Here is an 11,109-nt window from a genome sequence, read left to right on the forward strand (position 1 = left end):
AATTTTGACAGAAATAAGACTAGATCAAGACCTAACAGGTCTAAGATTTATAAAGACAGGAAATTAGACCAAAGTTTTACATAAACTAGGTTATATCCAAAAGATGAGTTGACGAGATTCTATCGGCGACGAGAACTTGAGTTTTCACTTACTGAGCTCGAAGTTCCCTAACTTCAGCTTGAGTTTCAGCAAGTTCCCTCTGCAGATTTGCATTGCGGATCAGAGTCCTTTCATGAGCAGACTCCAGTTGGCGAATGTGGACAGTGTTAACGCCAGAGTTGGCTTCAATCTCCACGACCCGGTCAATAGTTGCTTGACCCAGTATTGTGTTTCTAGAAATTTTGCGAACCATGATGGGTAGGACCCTGTCAGCAGAACCTTCCTCAATGAGGTTGTAGAAACTTCGGTCCCCATTGTAGGGAATGGGCTGACCTTGTTCCTGACTCCATCTAGTCAAGTTAGTGGCCCACAGAGGTGTGGGTCCGTGAAACGCGGGACGGGGGTTCAGGTTTGGGTTTTGAGCAGTTGGGGGTAGGTTGTTGACTTCAGGCTCCGAGTCAGAACTATCGGAAAAACCCTCAGCATGGTGATCATCCAAAGGGATTAGGTGATCATCTTCTGGTTCTGCCTCTAGCCAACCAGCATTGCCTTGGTTCGGGAAGTACGGATCGCCATGGTGAAATCCAGCCATTTTAATCTATGCGAGAAAAGGGATATAAGAAATAGCTAAATAGATGAACTGACTAAGATAATTACAGTAAGACCAAATACCCATATGGTATTTCTTTATGGTTGTGTTGGTAAGTTTTTAGACTTGTTGCCACATCACAACCATTCTTGGGCATATGCTAATCACTCCTCGGACCAGCATATTTGATCAGGCTATGCCATTCCCAAGACTGACCATATATCCCCAGGCTTACTTGTGATATTCAACAATCGTAATACTTTTGTTCTTGTCATTGTGACACTGATTTTAGTATGAACGCAGGCACGTATACTTACTTAAATATTTTATTATTTAAAAGTATAACTCTTAGACAGAGTGTTTTAATCCCCATGTATTTATAGTTAGTATATCTTTTATGGGTTGATATACTATATTCACTATAAACAATGCTCTGATACCAATATGTCACACCCCAAAACCACGAACGGCGGAAACATTCAGGGGTGAAGGACGTCATGTACAGTATCACAACAGTGTAAAATAGTAAACAAGAAACAACATCATCCATTACATTATAAGTAAAGTTTTAATACATGTGTGTTCTTTCATTGTAATAAGACACCAAAAATATATATATATAATCAAAATAAAAGACGAGACTTGTCTGCTCCGTCTTCTCAAAACCTGGCCACCGTACCTGACTACTGATGACCTGAGAATACAAGTTATTTTCAAAGAGAGTGTCAGCTTTAAAGCTGGTGAATTCATAAGTATTTAAGTGTCATTGTCTTGCTTTGAAAAGTTGTTTTAAAAGTCATGTAAACCTTTAAATGAAAATATTGATGTAAGTATGAAAAGCCCTAGAAAATCCCTTATTTTCTATTATTATGAAATGTAATCTTCAAACAAGACCCGAATGTTTTGTAAGTAAAATGATAGTTTTTCCTTCTATTGACTAGTACTAAAGTACTTAGTCTAACTCATCGTTTAAGTGACCATATCACGAAATAAAGTAAACTGAAAGGTCAAGCCTTGAAATATGATAATGTTTAAAACAGACTCAGCGTCAGCATATGTCTCAGCGTCAGTACCAGCGTGTCAGTAGCTCAGTTTGTAATAGTTTAGTCTATTCAGTACGTTGTAACAAATCTTGTACTTATCTTGTTTCCTTAGTTATCTTGATTTATTAGCTAGCGTATCCCTGAATTGTAGGGATTGTCTAGAATAGTAGTATATATTATTTTGTATAGGTTTGTGAATGCACACGCCTTTCACAAACCCTAATCGTCGCTTTGTGCACACGATAATCTCTTTGTGAGATTATCTTTCTTAGTGAAAGTTTTTTCTTCGTGAATTTCTCTTGTTCTTATTTGTAGTCATTGTTTGATATTTCGATTGATCTAAAGGCCTCTTCAATTGGTATCAGAGCAGGTTTCTTTTATCAAACAAATGGCTTCATCCTCTTCTTCATCAAACTCATCAAATCATCCTTCTGCTAAAATCCCTCCTTTCGATTAAACAAACTTTGCTATGTGGAAAATAAAGGCTCTATATGCCTTAGAGTCTGTTGATGAAGATATGCTGGACATCGTTGAAAAAGGTCCTTATGTTCTGATGTATCAGCCTCTTAAAAATAATGTTCCTGATGGTACTATGAAGAAAACTCCAAAAGAAAACTAGATAGCAGATGACAAGAGAAAACATGGTCTAGATGTCCGTGCTCGTGCCGCAATCAGTTACTCTTTTCCATACAACATCTTTGGGCTAGTTCAAAATTGCATCTCAGCAAAAGAGATGATGGATACGCTGACTGTATCCTTTGAAGGAACTGAAGAAGTCAAGGCTACTCAAATAAATGATCTTAACCGAAGGTATGAACATTTTTTTGCTAAGAAAGGTGAAACCTTGACTCAAACTTTTAACAGATTCAATACTCTTGTTAATGATCTTCGGAGACTAGACCAGTTGAAGCATAAAACTATTCTAGTGCAAAAGTTTTTGGATTCTCTGGGTGCAGGTTGGGAGAACCATGTTGATGTGCTGAAAAACAGTGAGAAGATCAACTCTATGGACTTACAAAGTCTCTATGGAAATCTTCGATACTATGAAGAATCCAAGCTTCAAAGAAAGGAACTGATGAAAGATTCTCAGCGTGAATCATCTGTGGCCTTGTTCTCCAACAAAAAGCTGGTGTCAGATTCAGACACTGAAAGTGATTCAGACACTGATTCATCTAAAACTGACACGGATGATCTTGAAAAAGTTGTGGCTAGTGCAACTTTGATTGTGAAGACCTTTGAAAAATCTGGTCGAAACTTCTCAAAGTTTCAAAAGAAGATTGGTGGAAAATTCTCAAAAGGGTCAGGAGCTGATAAAAGGCATGGTGCTGATAAGAAAGAGAAGGCTCAGTGCTTTAACTGTGGGAGCACTGATCATTTTGCAAAGGATTGTAAACAAAAGAAACAAGGCTCAGATGAATACTGGAAGCAGAAGTACAACAAGCTGATTGAGAAGCTGAAAGCTGAAAACTTGGAACATAAAGTGCTTGTAGCTGAAGAAGAAAAATGGAAAACTGATGAAGAGTCATCAGATGATGAAGTCAAGTGTCTCATGGTCAAAATAGAGGACCCGGATATTCCTGATAAAGACAAAAGTACTTTTGACACTGATATGTCTGATGCTGAAAATTCCAGGAAGCACAACATTGACTCTTCTTCAATGTACCAGGTTAAAAACTTTGTTTCCTATTCAATGAATGAAAAAATCAAAATGTTTGAGTATTTGGGTGTCATTAATTCTAAGAAGAATCAAACCATAAGAAATTTGCAAAATCAAATTGATCCTCTTGAAACTGATATATCCATGAAAAATAGCATTATTGAGTCCACTCAGGAAAATCTTAGAATTACTAGTTTGTCAAATTCATCCTTGTCTGCTGAAATTGACGATGTTAAAAATCTTTTGATCAAAGAACAAATTGTGCTTCACACTTGGGCAAAATCTCATAAGAATGCCAATTATATTATTTCAGCTCAAATTCCACATTCTTGTGAGAAAATTCTTGGGGGTAATTTTGCAGAAGCTGAAAAAGTTTTTAAATCACAAGAAAAGGAATCTGAGATCTATTCCATGAATGAGATGAAAAACAATTTCAAAAATAAGTTTGTCAGTAACTCTTTTATTAATCAAAGCTTAATTGATGAATATTGTACTATTAATTCTGATGGTATTACTGAGTGTAATGTTGAAATTACCGGAATTGATCTTACCTCTTATCCTGCACATCTTGTTAGACCAACCCCTCTAACTGAGAATATTATTGCTTTTCCTATCTCTAATGGAGTATTTCATGCTGTTCATGAACAACTCAAGCACTTCCCTGATTGTAATCCATCTGTGAATGAGTCAAAATCAGATACTGATAGTTCATCTCCCAACACTGATCAAACTCCTTCTGACACTGAACTCAATCGTGACTCAGTGATAAACAAAAGGACTGAAAGCTCTATTGGTGAATCTTACATGTCAAAATGTGTTAAATCAAAAAATTTGCTCACCAAGAAGAACTTTGGAACTAGAGTTTGCTACAGATGTGGTGATTCCTCTCACAAGATCAGTGAATGTTCTTTTGATAAATCATCCTCAAGAGCTGAAAATATTAAAGTTAGGAATGAAAAATGGACTCTTAAGTCAAACTCTTTAAACTGTCTTCCTAAAGAGTGTTATAATTTATTATCAAATAACTTTGTGAATGACCCATCTTCGAATGGGTCAGCGTGTTCTAACTAGTTTGTCAGCACTGCAGGGTTAGGAGTATCTTTGGTACTTAGATAGTGGTTGCTCAAGGCATATGACAGGATCAAAGTCTCTCCTGGAAGATTATGTTAAGAAAACTGGTCCTGCAGTTACTTATGGAGACAATGGAAAGGGGTTCACTAAGGGATATGGAAACATCAAATGCAACAACGTGGTTTTTCAAAACGTTTCATATGTTAAGGGTCTCAAACACAACCTTATTTCTATCAGTCAATTGTGTGATGCTGACTATGAAGTTCACTTTACAAAGAAGGAAGGAAGAGTTGTAAACACTGACAAGAACATCGTACTCTCAGCAAGTAGAAAAGATGATATATATGTTCTTGACATGTTCTCAAGTGACAAGGCACTGATGCAATGTTTCTTTACAAAGTCTCAGACGAATCTTAGCTGTATTTGGCACAAAAGGTTTTCTCATCTGAACTTCAAGAATCTATCCAAGATATCCAATCAAGACCTAGTTAGAGGGCTCCCAAAATTCAGCGTTGTGAAAGACAAGATGTGTTCAGCTTGTGAACAAGGAAAACAAACCAAGTCCTCTTTCAAACCCAAGTCATGTTCCAGTATATCAGTCCCTCTTCATCTACTCCACATGGACTTGTTTGGATCTATTCCTGTTCGTTCACTAGGTGGAAATAAGTATACTCTAGTGGTCGTTGATGAGTTCACTCGATTTACATGGGTAGTTTTCTTGAAGAATGAAAGTCATGCTGCACAGGAAATTATCTCATTGATTCGTAAAAATGAGACACTGACAGGTCTTAAAGTCAAGCAACTAAAAAGTGATCATGGTACTGAGTTCCGAAACTCAACTCTTGAAGAATTTTGTGATCATAAAGGAATTGGACAAAACTTCTCAGCTCCTCGTACTCCTCAGCAAAATGGTGTTGCTGAACGAAGGAATAGAACACTGATTGAGGCAGGAAGAACCTTGATGATTCATGCTGGTCTTCCTATGTCGTTTTGGGCTGAAGCTGTCAATACAGCATGTTTTACTCAGAATCGATCTCTAATTCACAGGATTCACAAGAAGACTCCATATGAAGTGCTGAAAGATCGAAAACCAGATGTATCCTTTTTTTCATGTGTTCGGATGCATTCGTTATATTCTAAATCAGCGTGACCCAAGATCCAAGTTTGAACCTAAAGCTGATAAAGGCATTTTTGTTGGGTACTCATCTATTTCAAAGGCTTTTCGTGTTTTTCATGTGAACAGGCAATGTGTTGAAGAATCCATTCATGTGAAGTTTGATGAGGAATCATACACTGATGAAAAAGTCACTCATTCTCCTTCTATCTTTCAAGAGCGTCTCTCTTGTCCATTCGATGAAGCTCCTTCTGCTGAAGATAAGACTGATTCCTCTGATCCTATCATTCCAGTTCCATGTTCCTTGAATCAAGATACTGCAGCCACATCAGCAGATGATTCATTAGGTGCTGATGAAACCCTTGAAGCTGAAGACTCTCCTGAAGCTGATAATGTGTCAGTGTCTATCCCTCCGGAATCAGCATCAGTCATTGTACATCAAGATCATCCTGTTGATTGAATTATAGGGAATATTCATGATGGTGTCCGAACCAGATCTAGTGTACTTAATAACTTTTGCATGTATGTTAACTTTGTTTCAATGATCTTACCTGATAAGGTACACACAGCTCTTCAAGATGCTGATTGGATCAAGGCCATGCAAGAAGAACTGAATGAGTTTGAAAGGCAAAAAGTTTGGACTCTTGTCCCAAGACCATCCGGAAAGACTATCACCGGAACTCGCTGGGTCTATCGTAACAAGGTTGATAAAGATGGAATCATTACTCGAAACAAGGCAAGACTTGTGGCTCAAGGGTTTACTCAAATTGAATCCATCGACTACGGGGAAACTTTTGCTCCAGTTGCTCGCATTGAAGCTATCAGACTGTTTCTCGCATACGCATCCTACATGAACTTCATTGTCTATCAGATGGATGTGAAAACAGCATTCCTTCATGGTGTGTTAGAAGAAGAAGTATTCCTAAATCAGCCTCCATGCTTTGTGGACAAAGATCATCCTGATTACGTGTACCGGTTAGACAAAGCTGTTTATGGACTGAAGCAAGCTCCCAGGGCTTGGTATAAGACGCTGACATCGTATCTACTTGAAAATGGATACAGACGAGGAGCAATCGACAACACTCTCTTCATCAAAAACAAAGGCTCAGATATGGTTCTTGTTCAAATTTATGTCGATGACATTATTTTTGGCTCTCCAAATGAGACACTGAGCAAGGAATTTGCAGAGATCATGTCTCAAAGGTTCGAAATGAGCATGATGGGAAAGATGACCTTTTTCTTAGGTCTTGAGGTTCAGCAACAAAAGACAGGTATTTCCATTTTCCAAAGTAAATATATTTCTGACCTGCTTGTTAAGTATTCTCTCAGTGACTGCAAACCAGCATCTACCCCGGTATCTAAGACTGATAAGATACACGCTAATCCAACTGGAACTGATGTCAGTCACTCTCTGTATCGAGGAATGATTGGATCCCTCTTATATCTCACAGCAAGTCGTCCTGATATCATGTTTGGAACCATTCTCTGTGCTCGATTCCAAGCTAATCCCAAAGAATCTCACCTCATGGCTGTCAAACGTATTTTTCGATACTTAAAGGGAACTCAAAACCTTGCACTATGGTATCCTCGCGACTCAGCATTTGAACTTTATGGATACACTGACTCAGATTATGCAGGATGCAATTAGACAAAAAGAGTACATCTGGTGGATGTCACTTCCTTGGCAACCGTCTCATCAGCTGGTCTAGCAAGAAGCAAACATCAGTTGCCATCTCAACTGCAGAAGCTGAGTATGTTGCCACTGGGAGATGTTGTGCTCAGCTCTTATGGATTCAAAATCAGCTTCTCGACTATGGGTTCAAGTTCTCAAAGACTCCCATCTATTGTGATAACACCAGTGCCATTCAGATCACACAAAATCCTGTTCAGCACTCAAAGACAAAGCATATCGAGATCAGACATCACTTCATCAGAGATAATATTGAAAAGGGAAAAGTTGTTCTTGAACATGTCAAGACTTCGGAGCAACTTGCTGATATCTTCACAAAGGCACTGGATTCTCAATCAACTGCTTACATTATCGGAGAACTGGGAATGATTTCCTTGTAATTAATTTTGATGTTTAATTGTGCTAATGTTTGATTTTGTCTTATAAGCTGATGTACATTGTGCTGATGATGACATACTGATGATATTTGCTACTGAGCACTTTGGTTTGATTTCTTATCTTTATCTCTTCTTCAAGTCTTCTAAATAAAAGTTGAATGATTCACTGTATTAAACCATACACTGATAACGACTTGAAACTCTTTGCCGATGGTTAGATCAAAACACCAAGATCTATCACACGCAACTACCCCTTCTTACCAATCTTACACTGACTCTGTGATTTAGTGTGCCAAAACACACGCTGATGAGAATCTAAAATCTTTGCCGATGGTTAGATCAAAACACCAAGAACTATCACACGCAACTACCCCTTCTTACCAATTTTACACTGATTCTGTGATTCAGTGTGCCAAAACACACACTGATGAGAGTCTAAAAATCTTTGCCGATGGTTAGACCAAAACACCAAGGTTTATCACACGCAACAATCCATTCTTTACCCTTCTCTTATTCAGTGTCTAATGATTCAGTAAGATAAACCACTCACTGATGAAGTCACAACACTCTGTGCCAATGGTTAGATAATGTAACTAGTATTTATCACACGCACCAATCTCCTTGCTAGCCCTGAATAAGCAAGTTGTACCTTGAATTAACGGAGAAATATTTTCAGTATGTAACTTTTGTGACACTGAGCTCAGCGCTTCCGCAAACACTGATTGACGTTTCACCTTCAGTCAACGGCTCTTTTATCCAACGGCTATTTTCTACTCTAACAGGTTATTACGATGCGCCGTTTTCCTTAATGAAGATAATCATCACCTTTTTAATGAAGATAATCATTACCTTTTTAAAACCCCCTTTTCATTCCATATTTAAACCTCTTTCTCCCTTGGTTTAATTTTTCCTTCCAAAACCTTGAAATTTTCTCAAAAACCCTAGAATTCTAAAATACTCTCCAATGGCGGCATCTCTGTTCACATACTCCTCAACCTCTCGAAGGGTCGTTCCTGCCCCAAACTCTCCTCCACTTCCCATTCACATCAAGGCCACCAATGTCGTCTTCAACTCTAACATTCCTGAGGTTCATCGAGGTCTTGGACTCGATGATTTCGTCAATTTCTTGGCTTCCTGCCGCCTACGATATGCTATCAGTGATGTCCCGTCCGAGTTCTTCCCTGAGCAAGTATGTGAGTTCTACTACACTGCAACCGTTAATGAAGAAAACAATGCCATCACCGGAACCATTGGCCATGGACGACACTCTGTCTTCATCACCGCAGAACTTCTCAGTGCTGCTTTAAGGTTACCCATTTTCGAACCCTTCTCTGAACCTCCAACTATTGAAAGATGTAAACGCATGTTTGATCAACTGGGCTATGATCATTCAAAGGCTGGAACTCGCTTAGCTCTTATTTTGCGTCAGTGCATGACCCCAGGCTGGAAGTTTTTCACTGGTGCCTTATGCAAGTGTGTAGGTCACAAGTCTCGCAGGGGTGACCAACTGAGCAATTATGAGCAACAAGTTGTCTGCTCCCTTCTTCTCAACAAAAGGCTGGATTATGGGGCACTATTCTTTGATCAGCTTGTTCAGCTTCTACGTACAAATGTGCGTGCTGATCATGTTCCCTTTCCACGCTGGATTGCCCTGGTGTTCGACAAATTCTTCGCTCCTGAATACTTTTCTCACTCTGGGAATCCAATTCAATGCCCTCGAATGTCCGTTCGTATGTATCAGGATGATCCTTTGGATACTGACATTGGAATCTCGGATAGGATGAGAGAATGGATTGCTAATCCATACACTGTGCCCTCTCTCACCATTGACACTGATGAAGGAGGTGCTGATGGTAATCATATGGATCATGCTGATCAAGAGGTGGACCATCATGATGGGGGACGTTTCTCCCCTCAACTTTCTCATCACATCATCTCAGACACTGGCAAAGCCTCCTCAGCACCACAGGATTCCATGCCTCTGGGGGAGCAACAATCTCAGGGGGAGCATCAGTCTCAGGGGGAGCATCTGTCACCAGCAGCTCACCACTTCTCTCCAAGGATGCCTCCTAGCTCTCCAATTGCCCCAGGTACCTCAATGGTTCAAATTCCCGCTTCAGCATTTTCTGAACTGATGTCACTGACTCGGGACATGAGTCAGCGTCTGCTTCGAATTGAAGCTGATGTTCAACAAATCAAGGAGGTTCTCTTACTTACTCCTCCCACTAGTCCCAAATCTGATGATGCTCAAAAAGGGGGAGATACAGATGATGATGCTGACGCTGATGATCATGATGATAGTGAACCAAATGCTCATGCTGATGGTGAACCAAATGAGAAGGACACAGAACCTGCTGACAACACTATCATTCAACATGAATCACCCAACCCCATTCATGAATCTGATTATGCGGGGCCTAATAGTCCAGCAGCTACTGAAAATTGTTTGAAGACAGTGAGCATGATGAAGAGCATGATGAACCTGATGATGAATGTCAAATTCTTGACATGAACTTCATTGATCCTCTCATTCCAGTTCAGCAAGAAAGCTCAGATGACCTTGAAGAATCTCATCCGATATTAGCCGATCCTGTTGCTGATCCAATCATTCCGGTCCAAGGAGAGGATTCGGACGTTGCAAGTGAAGAATCTCATCCGTTGTCTCGAAAGCGGAAGGCAGCAGATACTGACTTGGGTCATTCTCAAACTGATAATTCTTCGTCTTTGAAGAAACCCAAGTCCATTGTCAGTATTTCAAACCTTGCCACTGAATGGAACATGTCCCCTGACCAAGTCAAGCAAATTCTTGATGAAGCCAATCGAGCTCAGCTTCTAAAGAACATTGCTCAAGCTGATGAATCTCTTATTCAGCACAAACTTCAGGCCAAGGGATCGTTTGAAGTTCAGATGCAGAAGTTCCTGGAATTTCAGTCCAAGGCTCAGTCTTCTCAACCTCCTCCTTGCTCTAGCAAGCCTAAGACTGATAGTGTTCTTGATCGGATTGATCGAAAGAGATTTGAAGATGTTTTCAATCGGCGAATCTGTGGTGACAAGATCATCAAGGTCAAAGCTTCCAAACCTCGAAACGAGAAAATCCTTACATTGCTGATTACTCGTCAAGGTCCTCAGCATTCATATTCTGAAGTTGTCAAAAGAGATGAGCTGATCAGATATGGGTATTCGGAATGGATGGAACTGCTCGATCTAGCATCCAAGCAAACCTCAGCTCACTCTTCCGAACTGACTTGTGCTCTTCATCTACTGATCAAGAAGGTTCAGCGTTTGGATCTTGTTCCTAAAGAACGACCTCAGCATCAAGGCCAAAGGTCGTCAGTTCCTAGATCTCGAAGGACCAAGTTTCATGTTGATGGTGAAGATGTATTGGTTCTAGACTTCAGTGCTGGTGTGATTAATAATTCTCTTCCTCTCGGTGTTGATCCGGTTCAGCATCAATTCATCTCAGCTCCTA

Source organism: Lactuca sativa, chromosome 8 (genome assembly GCF_002870075.4).
Source record: "Lactuca sativa cultivar Salinas chromosome 8, Lsat_Salinas_v11, whole genome shotgun sequence".
Taxonomy (NCBI): Eukaryota; Viridiplantae; Streptophyta; class Magnoliopsida; order Asterales; family Asteraceae; genus Lactuca; species Lactuca sativa.